The 11,837-nt window shown below is 38.0% G+C and overlaps 1 pseudogene; it reads left to right on the forward strand.

Annotated features, from left to right (window-relative positions):
• The first annotated feature begins 2,105 nt into the window (after positions 1-2,105).
• LOC149117032 (uncharacterized) lies at positions 2,106-6,296 on the forward strand (annotated as a pseudogene).
• Positions 6,297-11,837: the final 5,541 nt, after the last annotated feature.

An 11,837-nucleotide genomic window follows, 5' to 3' on the forward strand; every position in this document is an offset into this window, starting at 1 on the left:
ATGCTTATAATTCTTAAGATTAACGTAAGAGTTGACATGATACTACAAACTAAGGATAAAACTGTAAGTTTCTTGCGTAAAACTCAGTATTTTGTTCTGGGTCACGTTACATATTGGGCGTGTCCCGATGACGTCATCAACTACTTTGCACCTACACACTAAAACTATTGCTAAATTTGGTTGAATAAAAACAAAGTTTTGTCAAGTTATAGCCAATTGAATTTTCCCTAGCACTGCTTGGTCAAAGTTCTCGTTGCTTTATGCAATAGAGGGAGATAGCATGAGCACGCATGTTCATGGATTCTCCTTCCTTCTGGCTAAAACTGTGAGCTTCGATCAAGCAAGGGCAAACAACCGTTACCCACACAACCTTTCGGTATTGTAGCATACGGTCTTACACTCTTGTACGACAACTTTTCTTCAATTAGATATAATGGTGAGTGTCTTCTTGTCTTCTTTTGAAAACATGTCTAGCGTAATTAACATATCTTGGGTGAGACGACCCGTTTAATGTGTTAAGTAAACCAATCAAATTGAGCAGTCTTTCTTACGGAAGGGTCTTTGTTATAAATACATGTCATACCTAAGTGCTCGGTCGTTTACCCTACCCAGTTTTTCAAGTTTATTCAACCTACATATCTTTTTCAATATATTGTTAATTGATTTATTTTCTATATATCTTTTTCAAGTAAATTCAACCTATATATCTCTTGTTTAAACCTCTCCCTTCTTTATTCCGCAGAGCCTCCCACCAGTTCCCCCTTTAAAGAAAGGCGACTGCGCTTTGTTTTCTCTCTCCCAGCCTCTTAGTGGCACAAATAAGCCTCTGCGGAGGAGAGGGTTTTACAAGCACGAATTATAGGTGCTGCACGATTTGTGCATCACAATAAACACGGCTACGAGAATCGCACCAAGAGCGTGGAAACGTGGAAAAAGAAATGAATTATTGAGCAAAACAATGTCATCCGAAAAAAAATTATATTACGAAATTCAAATGGAAATGGTTTTTGAAAGCATGTATTTTAACAAAATTTTAATTGGCTTTCTTTCCAAAGGCAAGATATTTCGAGTGGTAAAACTGAGCTATTTAATTTGAGTGGATGGAGAGGCAACTACTCTCGCGCCAAGAGATTAGCACGGTAAAATTGTTTGTTTTTTCTTCTAAGGAGGTGTCAGGGTTTTCCCGAAAACATTCCTCTGTAGGAAAAATGACGCAAAACAAAAAATTGCTTGCAGCTCGCAAATCCACCTCAGCCCTCTCCTCCCCCTCTCCCATTCAATTTTCTAATTTCCGTCCATTAAAAATAATGATGATAATGGTGATTAAGATAATAATTGCTTCACATTGCTTCACATCTTTCAATCATTAAATTTATTTCATCATTTGTTATAGTTTTGTACAATATAAAATTGGATGTGTAAATAATAATTATCAACAGTTTACTAATAGCTACGAATTTCGTTCCAAAAGCAGTAACTTTTGGTTACTCTTTTTCGTTTTCAAAAAAAGTGCAACAAACTTATTACATAGCATTCTGTTATTACGATGATCTACATTTAAAGCCTAAAAACTAAACATAAAGTAAAGTAACAACAAATCAAAAGTCTTCCAAAACTTAGTGATCTAAAACATTTCTTGGCACATATTAAATAAGACCTTTTTACTCTAATTCATAACTGCAATTACTAGCCAAAATTTTAATCTGTTAATAGCACATTGCTAAAGTATAGAATAAAACATGGAGCTTAATAGGGTAAATGAAGATAATTGATGAATTAGTTAAATTATTATTATTTTTAATTATTTTCCCAAATAAAAATCATCCTGTGGGTAAAAAGGGAGAAGCTTTCCCTCGCTTTTTAACCTATTTGATTGGACATGAACATGAACATTTTTACCCTCCTTGGTAAGGTCTCTGCGATAACACAGAACGAATAGTGCTGCTCACTAGTTTTTATTTCAACATTTGTTTCTGAGAGAAAATTGATAACAGACTTAAATCTTTGTCGGAGGCTTAAATTCAGTGGTAATCCTATTGAAGTATGCCGACTCTTAACCAAAAATGTAAAATTTCCGGTTAATATGCGCACAGTGATCTGAAAGACCAAGCCTGAAACGCGCGGCAGTTTCTTTTGATCTTTGGTGTTATCCTGCGCGTGGGTGTTTTTCTCTTTGTTTGGGCATTTCTTCAAACCCTTTAACTGAATGTGACTGGTCAGGTTTAGTTTAAAACAATCGTATACCAATCACCTTAGCACATTTTTTTAGCAAGTTTTATTTCAATTTCTACTTTAAATATCACATTTATATTAACAAGGGAAGCGACTTGGAAATTTGTTTCTGCGAGAAAAAAAATAAGTCACGTTTTTTTTTATAAAACGAGGAAGCCTGTACCAAAGAAATTCCAGAAGACTTAGGGTTAGGGTTAGGGCAAAATCCGATTGTTATTGAAGCTTCCATCCTTCCTTTTCTTAAGGTGCTAGGCTCGGCAGTATTTCTTTTGCCTTAAAAATAAAAACAAACTTAGTCAATTAGCAGAAATGGTGCCATATATGAACTATATGTCAACTGAAACATTTATGACAAATTCCAGATGTCTTTTCTTTGGCTTCTCAGTAGCAAGCGCTCTTTTCGGGAGCAAACTGCGATCTTTCAAGGACTTTTGCCATTCACGTTAAGTGAAAGTAACGCTACCTGGAATGCCCAATTTTTTTCGGGATGAACTTGGGCCCCTTATATTTGGAGTTAATAGAGGGAACAAACTCTGTGTAATAAACTGGTTACAAAGGAGGAGACTTTTGAAAAGAAGTGTCAACTGTGTGAATTGTTGGAGGGCGATGCGGCTCACTCGCCATCTACATAATGTTGATGGATACATTTGGTGAGTAGTTAAACCCAATTTTTCCTGCTCAATGTTTAGAAAATATGAAAAAACTTCCTTTAAAAAATATATGTTTAAAACTTCAACAGACGTCTCCGATGTAGACGTGCTTCCTCAGTGAGAGCAAATTCATATTTCGCTGGAAGCAGAATTTCTTTAGGAAGACATTTGCACTTTCTTTGGAAATGGGCACAGAGTGATTCCTTGAAAGTAATGGAGATTGAAGGGACAGCATCATGGAAAGTTTTGGTCAAGTTTGCACGAAGGTGCTGAGAGGTTGCATGGGAAGCACTACTACGCCACCCAATCCCACAGTTAGGCGGCCCAGGCGTTATTATACAAATTGATGAATCAAAGTTTAACCACAAGTCTAAGGTAGATACAGAACATGATCCCAGGTGTCAAGGTTGCCTTTGAAAGGTGACTACAGCACCACAGGAGTGACACGAGTACCGTATGAGTAACATACAAGTACGTACAGATACATACTAGTAACATACAAGTACGAGTACATTAGAGTCAGGATACGAGTACATACGAGTCACATATTCTGGCTTGCGGACAACATGTTTTCATTCATATTCCTTGCGCCAGTAGTTGAATAATCTAAAAACACACACACAGTTAATTTAATAAAGTAAGTAATTTTCAGGATAAGTTTTTAATGTCCGCCCACCCTTTTAAGACGGCATCAACTTTTATAATCACGTTATCAATGACGTTAAGGAAAACGAGCAAAAGGGAAAAACGGAGGATTTGAGCTTTGTTTCATCACTGTTAGAGTTCTTAGCATGATAACGCGCCAATTTTAAAGACACTAATGATTCGACGCTTTAAATTCATTAAATAACTTCCAAAAGCGCTACCGCCCTTTGGTTTGCGCAGGGCCCTTTTCGTTTGCGGTGGGCCCTCTTTGCAAACTTCAAGGGACCCTTCACGCTCTCGCAGAGAAAACTTTCCTGAGTAGTAGTGTAACAGTAACACACACATGGATGATAGGAGTTCTGTGCACACCCCTAAGCAGAATTATTAAAATAGGGAAAAAAACCCCCCATCATAAAACGAGCGAGCTTTGCGAGTGAGTTTTATGGTGGGGTTTTTTTTCCCTATTTTAATCATTCTGCTTAGGGGTGTCACAGAACTCCTATCATCCATGTGTGTCTTTCAGATGTGTCCAAGCTACAACAATCATTGCCGCACCCACCCCCACAAAGGCCGGGTTTGTAACACTTATCGCTTCCGAAGAATTTTGAATTTCGCGCTTGGTGAGCTGGCTACGAGTCGGTGATTCCTAACCTTTTCACATGTCTTTTTAAAAATTCTGTTTATGACGCGAGTGTAATGGTGAGGTTATGTTGTGAGTGTAAGCGTTCTTTCTTGATATGACATGATAACTAAGTCGTAAATTTAGCCAGTTTCCCGTTACAGCCACAGAGCCAATCCTGTTTCTCTTCCCAGCAAACTTAGAATTACCTAGTTAATTTAAGTCTTGCGTTATGTTTTTGAACATGTATAAGAGATTGCCTGATACTTGTACATATATTTTAGTTTATTTCTTTTTTATTTTCGGCTTTTTCAGGTACGCACGTGCGTACAGGTAGCTACGCCCCTGTGGTAAACGCAGTCAACTGTGGGTAATACGCATGAAATCTACAAAGTAAAATACAAGAAATTGGATCTTTCTCAGAAATCTTCGATTTGGTTTTTACTGCTCGGTGTAGTCATTAATTCAACGGGGTAGCGTGGGGAGAAATCCTGAAATTAGCATTTGAGGGTGTGTGTGTTTGCGTGAGTCATGGGTGGGGGTGGGGACTTTCTTTGGTGCTTCGTGTGAGCATGTTGCTGCCTAAAATGGCAATAACATAAATTAATAATAACAAATACAATTAAAAAACTCGTTCCCAGGTTCATTATAATAATAATAATAATAACAATAATAATAATAATATATAACTTGTTTTGCCTTTGGGCGGGTAGTTATTTCAAGTTGCCCAACCCCCCTACCCCCTGGGAAAAAATCCTTCAAACCTTTTCCACTCCAGGGTCACAAGGGCCGATCTTGTATCGGGGAGTGCCCCGGGAGGGTGGTAACTGAAGAAATCAGCGTTGTTCTTCAGCCTACAAGATTGAATATAAGCTGAATGCAGAGGCCACCAGCTTGAGTGTATCTTGCACCTGATAGGAAATAGTCTTTCTTAATTTTTCTCTATATATTCAACACGTTTTAACGAAATTTGTTTCTTCTTCCACGCAGTTCCAAAGGGGACCTCGACCTAGAGGAGAGAGATGGGTTCTTGGGCTTTTTGACACACAGTTTGACCCCGGTCGACCTTATTTACAGCTTGTGAGAAGGCGCGATGCACGTACTCTTTTGCCCATTATCCAAAGACACGTACAACCAGGCTCTTTGGTTTATACTGATGAATGGGCGGCATATAGGCGAATTCAAACGGCCTTGGGTTTCAATCATCAAACGGTTAATCATTCGGTTAACTTTGTAGACCCTGTCACAGGTGTCCATACACAACACGCAGAGAGCAATTGGTCTGCAGCCAAGGACAAATTTAAGAAGATGAAAGGGAACACAAATCCCGACTTCCTGCTAGAATACCTTCAAGAATTCATGTGGAGAAGATGGCATGGTGGACCTCACCCGAATGGCTGTTTTGAACGGTTAATGCAGGACATTGCGGAACAATATCCACTTTAAATACCTAGAGGGGGGGACTCCATATGGGAACTCCATATGTGCCACGAGATAGGGTATGGTTTTTGGGGGTATTAGCTAAAATTATAGTGCGTAAATGCCCTGCTAAACAACAAGCAAATTATCTGTTAAGACTGAACTGTGCGCTAAAATTGTTAGCAAAGCGATTTTATCAAGATTTGTGTTTTGCCGCACGCAGTTAGCCGTTGTTTGGTTTTTGTTTTTCCCTTGAATAAGGTGTCATTTTTCGGTTTTGGACAATTCTCGTTTGATTCATCCTTAAAGAGGGTCGGGGTTTAAGACCCTTCACGGCACACACCTATCCAAAATTTACGGGAGTACCCCCACTCCGCCCGAAACTGTAGACAGTTCCTATGACCTTAGTACAATATTGGTGCATTTGGTATATTTTTAATTTTAGACTCAGAAGCATACACAGTAAAAACCCGCTTATAGGAAAATAAGTTTTCCCAAGCAAGGCTAAGAAGGTTCTTATAAAGATTGTGCTTAACTGGAAAATTTGGCTCCTCTGGCAGGTTCATTAACAGGTTCTTGTTTTCAAAAGAAATGATTTGTTTGTTATGGGGAGGTGGCCTATTTTTGGTATTATATGCATACTAATGTTAAAAATCCAAGAATATTAAAAGCATTTACCAAGTTAACAAAGTCATCTAAGATAAACCGAACAAAAAGCAACATTAAAACAAGGAACTGTGTTGTTCCTTTGACTGTTCCTTTTCACAATTAGAACCTGTTTCAAAATTGTAGGCTGAAACAGGTTCTCACGTAAAGGGGGTCTTAATGGACAATTTTTGTCTAACATTTTTAGATGGTCTAATTTTTTTTACAATCTAGGTTCTTACGCGGGTTTATACTGTACCTATAAATAAATTCAAACATCACTAATGCAATGGCCTAGCTCACTCGTAAAGCAAAATTGCTCCAACAAAAATTGGCTTTATGATATATACAGTTTTGCTGTGCCGAAGTTAATTCTACTTGCGTGTTATTTAATCTGTGAGACGGCTGCTCGCAGACACTACAATGAGTGGTTAAAGAGTCAGTGGGACACCTTATTTTCCCTAATAGGCTACATTGGTGATCACCTCTCCCTCCCACCCCCGGTGCAGTGTTGGTCATTCAATACTGCGGCTATATCTCAACATTGTTGGATGGGGAAAGGGGGGGGGGTAAAGTGAAATATGAACTTTTAAGCCCCAAGGTCGTCATAATTGCTTCAGTGTCCCAAATACTCTTACCACTTATCGTAGCATACTGGAGTGTTTCTGCTCCATTATTCCTGATTTAAATGTTTTTTCAAGATTTTTTTATTGAGAAAACCCCTTTATATCATTTGAAATTACCATGTTACCCGATTGGCTACAATAAGCGAATTGTGTACCATTCATGACATTCCTATGCGGATATCCAGAAAAAGGGGGTGCTTCCTTATATCTCGGGTAGGTGGATGCCGCAGAGTTTACTGCTTAAACCTCTGCGTGTTTGAGACAGATTTGCTGGTGTTGTCGTCTTTTGGCAGCTTTTTATGAAGTGGTCCGTGTAGCCATATGGAGTGCGTCGACTACGTGTTGTACTTCAGGTAATTTGCCATCCTCAGTTGAAGGGATCTTCTTTGCTCTGTCGCGAAGGGTTCTGGCTACAGAGAGTTTGTGTTGGGTAGTGGGAGTCTTTAATGAGGATACCAACATCACAATAAAGTGGTTTACAGAAGGGTCCTCAGAAAATGTACATATATGAAAATTAACAAAAAATTAAGAAATATAAAATCTAAGACTATATGTACAAAATTTGAAGGAAAAAAAAATAAAAACAAATTATAAAACAGAAAATCTTAGAACATAGACGTACAAAAGCCTAAAGGAAATAATTAAAACGATACGATCATAAAACGGCCTTTTACGAGCCAAGTTTAAATGCCGTCAGCAACGTCTAATTTATTCAATATTCCTGAAACCAGATTAATTAACGTCCAGTGGCCCCATGTTCTGTTGGCAATAGATTAACGGGTATTATTTTCAGAGCTGGTATTATAACTATGAAATCACGATTGAACGAGATTGCTATTCAATTAACTTACATATGTAAACAGCATGATGTTCCAAACTACGGCGCACTAAAGGCTCCCATTCAAGTCTCTTTATCGCTTCAGTTGCAGATGAATGTTTAGGATAATCTAATATATGGCGAGTAGCCTTATTTTGTAAAACTTGTAGCTCAAACATTAAGGAGGCATTTCTTCTATCATTCCAAATTATATTCTCGTAGTCAAAAAGAGGTAAAATAAATATCTTGAAAAAGTAACTCTTGCACTAAGGGGGTGGCACTTAAAACGTCTCAAAAAGCCCAACTTCTTATTAATTTTGGAAAAACTCAATGTGGTCAGACCAGGAGAACCGGTTGTTAATCACTTTTCCCAAGTACGTATAAGAGTCCACGTTATCGAGAGGAAAGCATGTCATCAGCAGAAATTCAAATGGACTCAACTTTAATTAGGCGAAAACTACTACCTAATAATAAGAGTTTAGTTTTATGACGAAATCAAATTATTCTCTCTTAGGTAGGTATAAAGTTGAGTCTCAACTGCCCTCTCTAAGATTTTGCTAATTGCAAGCAAAATTGAAATCAGCCTGTAATTACATTACCCTGGGTGCCAGAGGGTATTTGAGTCTAATGCGCATGCGCATTAGACTCTATGTAGTAGAAAAAAGCTGTTAGCAATCCCAAGGGAATGGTTCGGGATCGATAATCGTTCGGTGTAATTGTGCTTAAACATTTATAGCCCGCCTCATTGCGGGCTTGGTGCGGTGATCGTAATCCAATCAGGAAGCAAGGATGTTAACGAAGCAACAGTCGAACGGAGCTCGAGCACGACACGCACTTGTAAAAGAAATTGTCATGTATGTAATTGGAATAAATGTTTTACAGTGCAAAATAATATGAATCCTCGTTTTCAAGTGTGAAGCCACTGAAAATGTTCTCCTTCCAGCTGCATGTTTTTTTTATAATCCCTGGGAAACGCAACGCGAAATCGACATCCTTTGATGAAAAAAACCGGAAGTGACATTTGTGTTCTTAAACAAAAAATAACTTTGAAAAAAATGGAAAATTAAATAAGATTGTAGTCAGCAATTGATTGTTCAATTCAACTGAAGCAGGATTTCATTCACAGAATGCAACTTTCATTAAAAAGAGTTTTGTTTTCACCATTCAAGATTCAATCTAGAGATTGAAAACAAGACTGTAATCAAATTACATTTCGCGCGGAATTTGCATAAATATTGAAACTTGCCAAAAAGTAGTTAAGACAGAATGAAAACTCGCTTTAATAGTTATTGAATTCTGATCTGATTGTTATTTCCATGTATTGACTATTTGAAAGCTGTTCTCAGTCATGAAAACAAAACTCTTTCATTCAACTGCTTGCAGTGTTTAATAGTGAAAATATTTCGCTTAATTAAATTACATTCTGCACGCAATGTTTTCTTTGCTCTCCTGTGTCGAAACGTTTAAGGAAATTGAAATCTTTGTTGAGCAGTATTGCATAAATTGCAAAGGAATTGAAAAAGAATCTATTTTGGCTTATTTTGATGGGATTTAGGATATTTAGAATACTGAATATCTATGGGGTGGACCATTATTTTTTTGGAAGCTGGGGGATGAAAATTTTTCCGAGACAAACAATTTTTTTTCTGTATCGTCTGTGAAAACATTTTTTTCCGGTGTCATCTTCCTGCAGACAATTTTTTTCATGCCTGCAAAAAGTTTAGTTGGGCTTTTTTTGCTTTTGCAAACAAATTTTTCAGGATTCCCCCCCTCTAAATCTGTACGATCTTCCTATGGTCTACAACGCACTAATCTTTTAACATGAATCGATGAACTCGAACCCTAAGTAACATGTTTTTCCTATTTCAAATATAACATTTCGTCAACTTTCTAAATATATATACTTAAGAGAACAAATGTTATCGACTTCTTCTGAACCACTCTTACTACCAAACCTCTACTACACCTCTTGCTCTATGCCGTAAATACCGAAACTACTTCAACATATTTCAACCGCACTAACAATCCATGACGCATTAGACTCATGTACCTACTGGGTACTATTTTTTGTTTTGTTTTGCGGCAACAGAAAAAAACCCCTCTGGCACCCAGGGTATAATTAGATAAGTCCTGTTTATCAACTTTTTTGAACGACCTCTATTTTGAACAAAGGTGTATCCTTTGCAGTTTTCCATTTAGAGGGAAAAGATCGTTTTAAATTAAGGGACGCATTAAACAAAGCTGTTAAAAAAGGAGTAATGAAGTCAACTGCGTGTTTGAGGAGACGGGCACCAATTCTATCAAGACCAACTTATAAGCTGTAGTAAATGAGAGAGAAATGAGAAATGACCTCATCTTCTCTTGTTTAACTCTGGTCACTACCAATTATAAGGTACTCATGTGAGGTCATTGTGTTTGTAACCTCCCAAACAAAATGCGTTCGTGACAAAATTGTTATTAAAAAAATGACAAATTATCTTAGGAAGATTAAGAAGAAAGATACTACCAATAGTCGACCGATACCTGACCGATACTTCACCGGCAGGCGATCGCTACATATCGGCCGATGCATCGGTTGACAGTAGATCAGTCGACCGATATATCGGTCGACCATCAGTCAAATGTCGGCCAACTATCGTCCGATAGTCGGTCGATAGTCGACCGACAGTCGGCAGATAGTCAACCGATACTTGACCGATGCTTGGCCGATACTTGGCCGATACTTGGTCGATACTTGACCGATACTAGACCGATACTTCACCGGCAGACGATCCTACATAACAGCTGATGCATCGGTCGAGAGTTGACCAATATATCAGGCGACTATCTGTCGAATGTCGGTCAACTGTCGACCGATAATCGGTTGATAGTCGGTCGATAGTTGACTGACAGTCGGCCGATAGTTGACCGATATATCGGTCGATATATCAACCGAGTCCACCTATAGTACACATGATCCACGTTTTTTAACTATCCGAACATAACGGCTGCCCAAAAGTGGCGGCTCCCGCTTTTGCCTGCTAAATCCAAAAGTAACTGGGGCTGTTACTATTGGAATTCTATGGTATCATTAAACTGCAGCTGTAAGTCCATTATTTTTCCTCTTTAACTACGTCAGACATTGTCGAGAAAACTGAAAGAACTACCTCGTCATCAGATGTCTTAGTTCTTTTCGCTGGATTTGAATTCTTAGGGTCTTGTTGGCATCGCTTCTCGCCAGAGGGAGGATCAGAGAAAAGATTGGCATTCTTTGGATCGTCAACAAACTTCTTTTCCTCCAGGTTCAGCTTATCTTCGTTATCTGAGAAAAGAAAATTGAAGTTGTTAAGTTAACACAATCAAATGAGATGAAAACTATAAAACTGGTTGAAAACATAGTGATCTACAGCCTAGCATGTCCCCATAAAATTTCAAAAACTAAGTTAGAGCCCCGCAATTATTTTCCCTAGAGATCGAATGCAACTTTAATTACTCTATACAACATCAGACACCACACTAAACAAAATATAAATAAAAAATTTCAACTGACCATCTGATGCAATAACTATTGCGTCCAGCTCTGTAATGCCAAATTTTATCATAACCTCAGCGTTTTTCTGTGGCGCTGAATTGGTGAAAGGCTGTCCGGAGTCTTTCATTCTGAGTTTCTTTGTATCAACAATACATGTACTTTGGTCAATACTAAAATAAACAAGGCTTCGTTTGGTAACTTTGGTAAGGTTACGGAGAGACATTTCTGCGACTGATTAACACAAAGACCACTGGGTTTAAAAGTGAAACGGAGAAGGTTAATGCGATTTATTTATACACCTGAACCAGGATGTTAGCCAATTAGAGGGAAGTTCTTTACCACAGTGAACCTTTTCTTCTTACACGTGCTAGACAATAGTCCTACAAAGGTGTGATAAAATGTGATAATTTTTGTTATTGCGTTAGCGCAAGCAGTCTCTAACTGACAACAGTATTTTTGGTTTTCTTTCTCGTGGATTTGTTTACGGAGATTGTCGGCATGAACAATACACGTTACATGCGTGGTTTAATTACGAGTGGTTTAAAAAGGTATTCATCAGGGCCGGGTTGTTCAAAGCCTGATTAAACTATCCCAAGGTTCGCGAAAATTTTGACTTCAATTCTATAACTTTTTGTGAGGTTTTCTGTTTACATTCATTTGTTTATTCTTCAGT

Source organism: Orbicella faveolata, unplaced genomic scaffold (assembly GCF_042242905.1).
Source record: "Orbicella faveolata isolate gen_17 unplaced genomic scaffold, um_ofav_v1 contig_12, whole genome shotgun sequence".
In the NCBI taxonomy this organism is placed as follows: Eukaryota; Metazoa; Cnidaria; class Anthozoa; order Scleractinia; family Merulinidae; genus Orbicella; species Orbicella faveolata.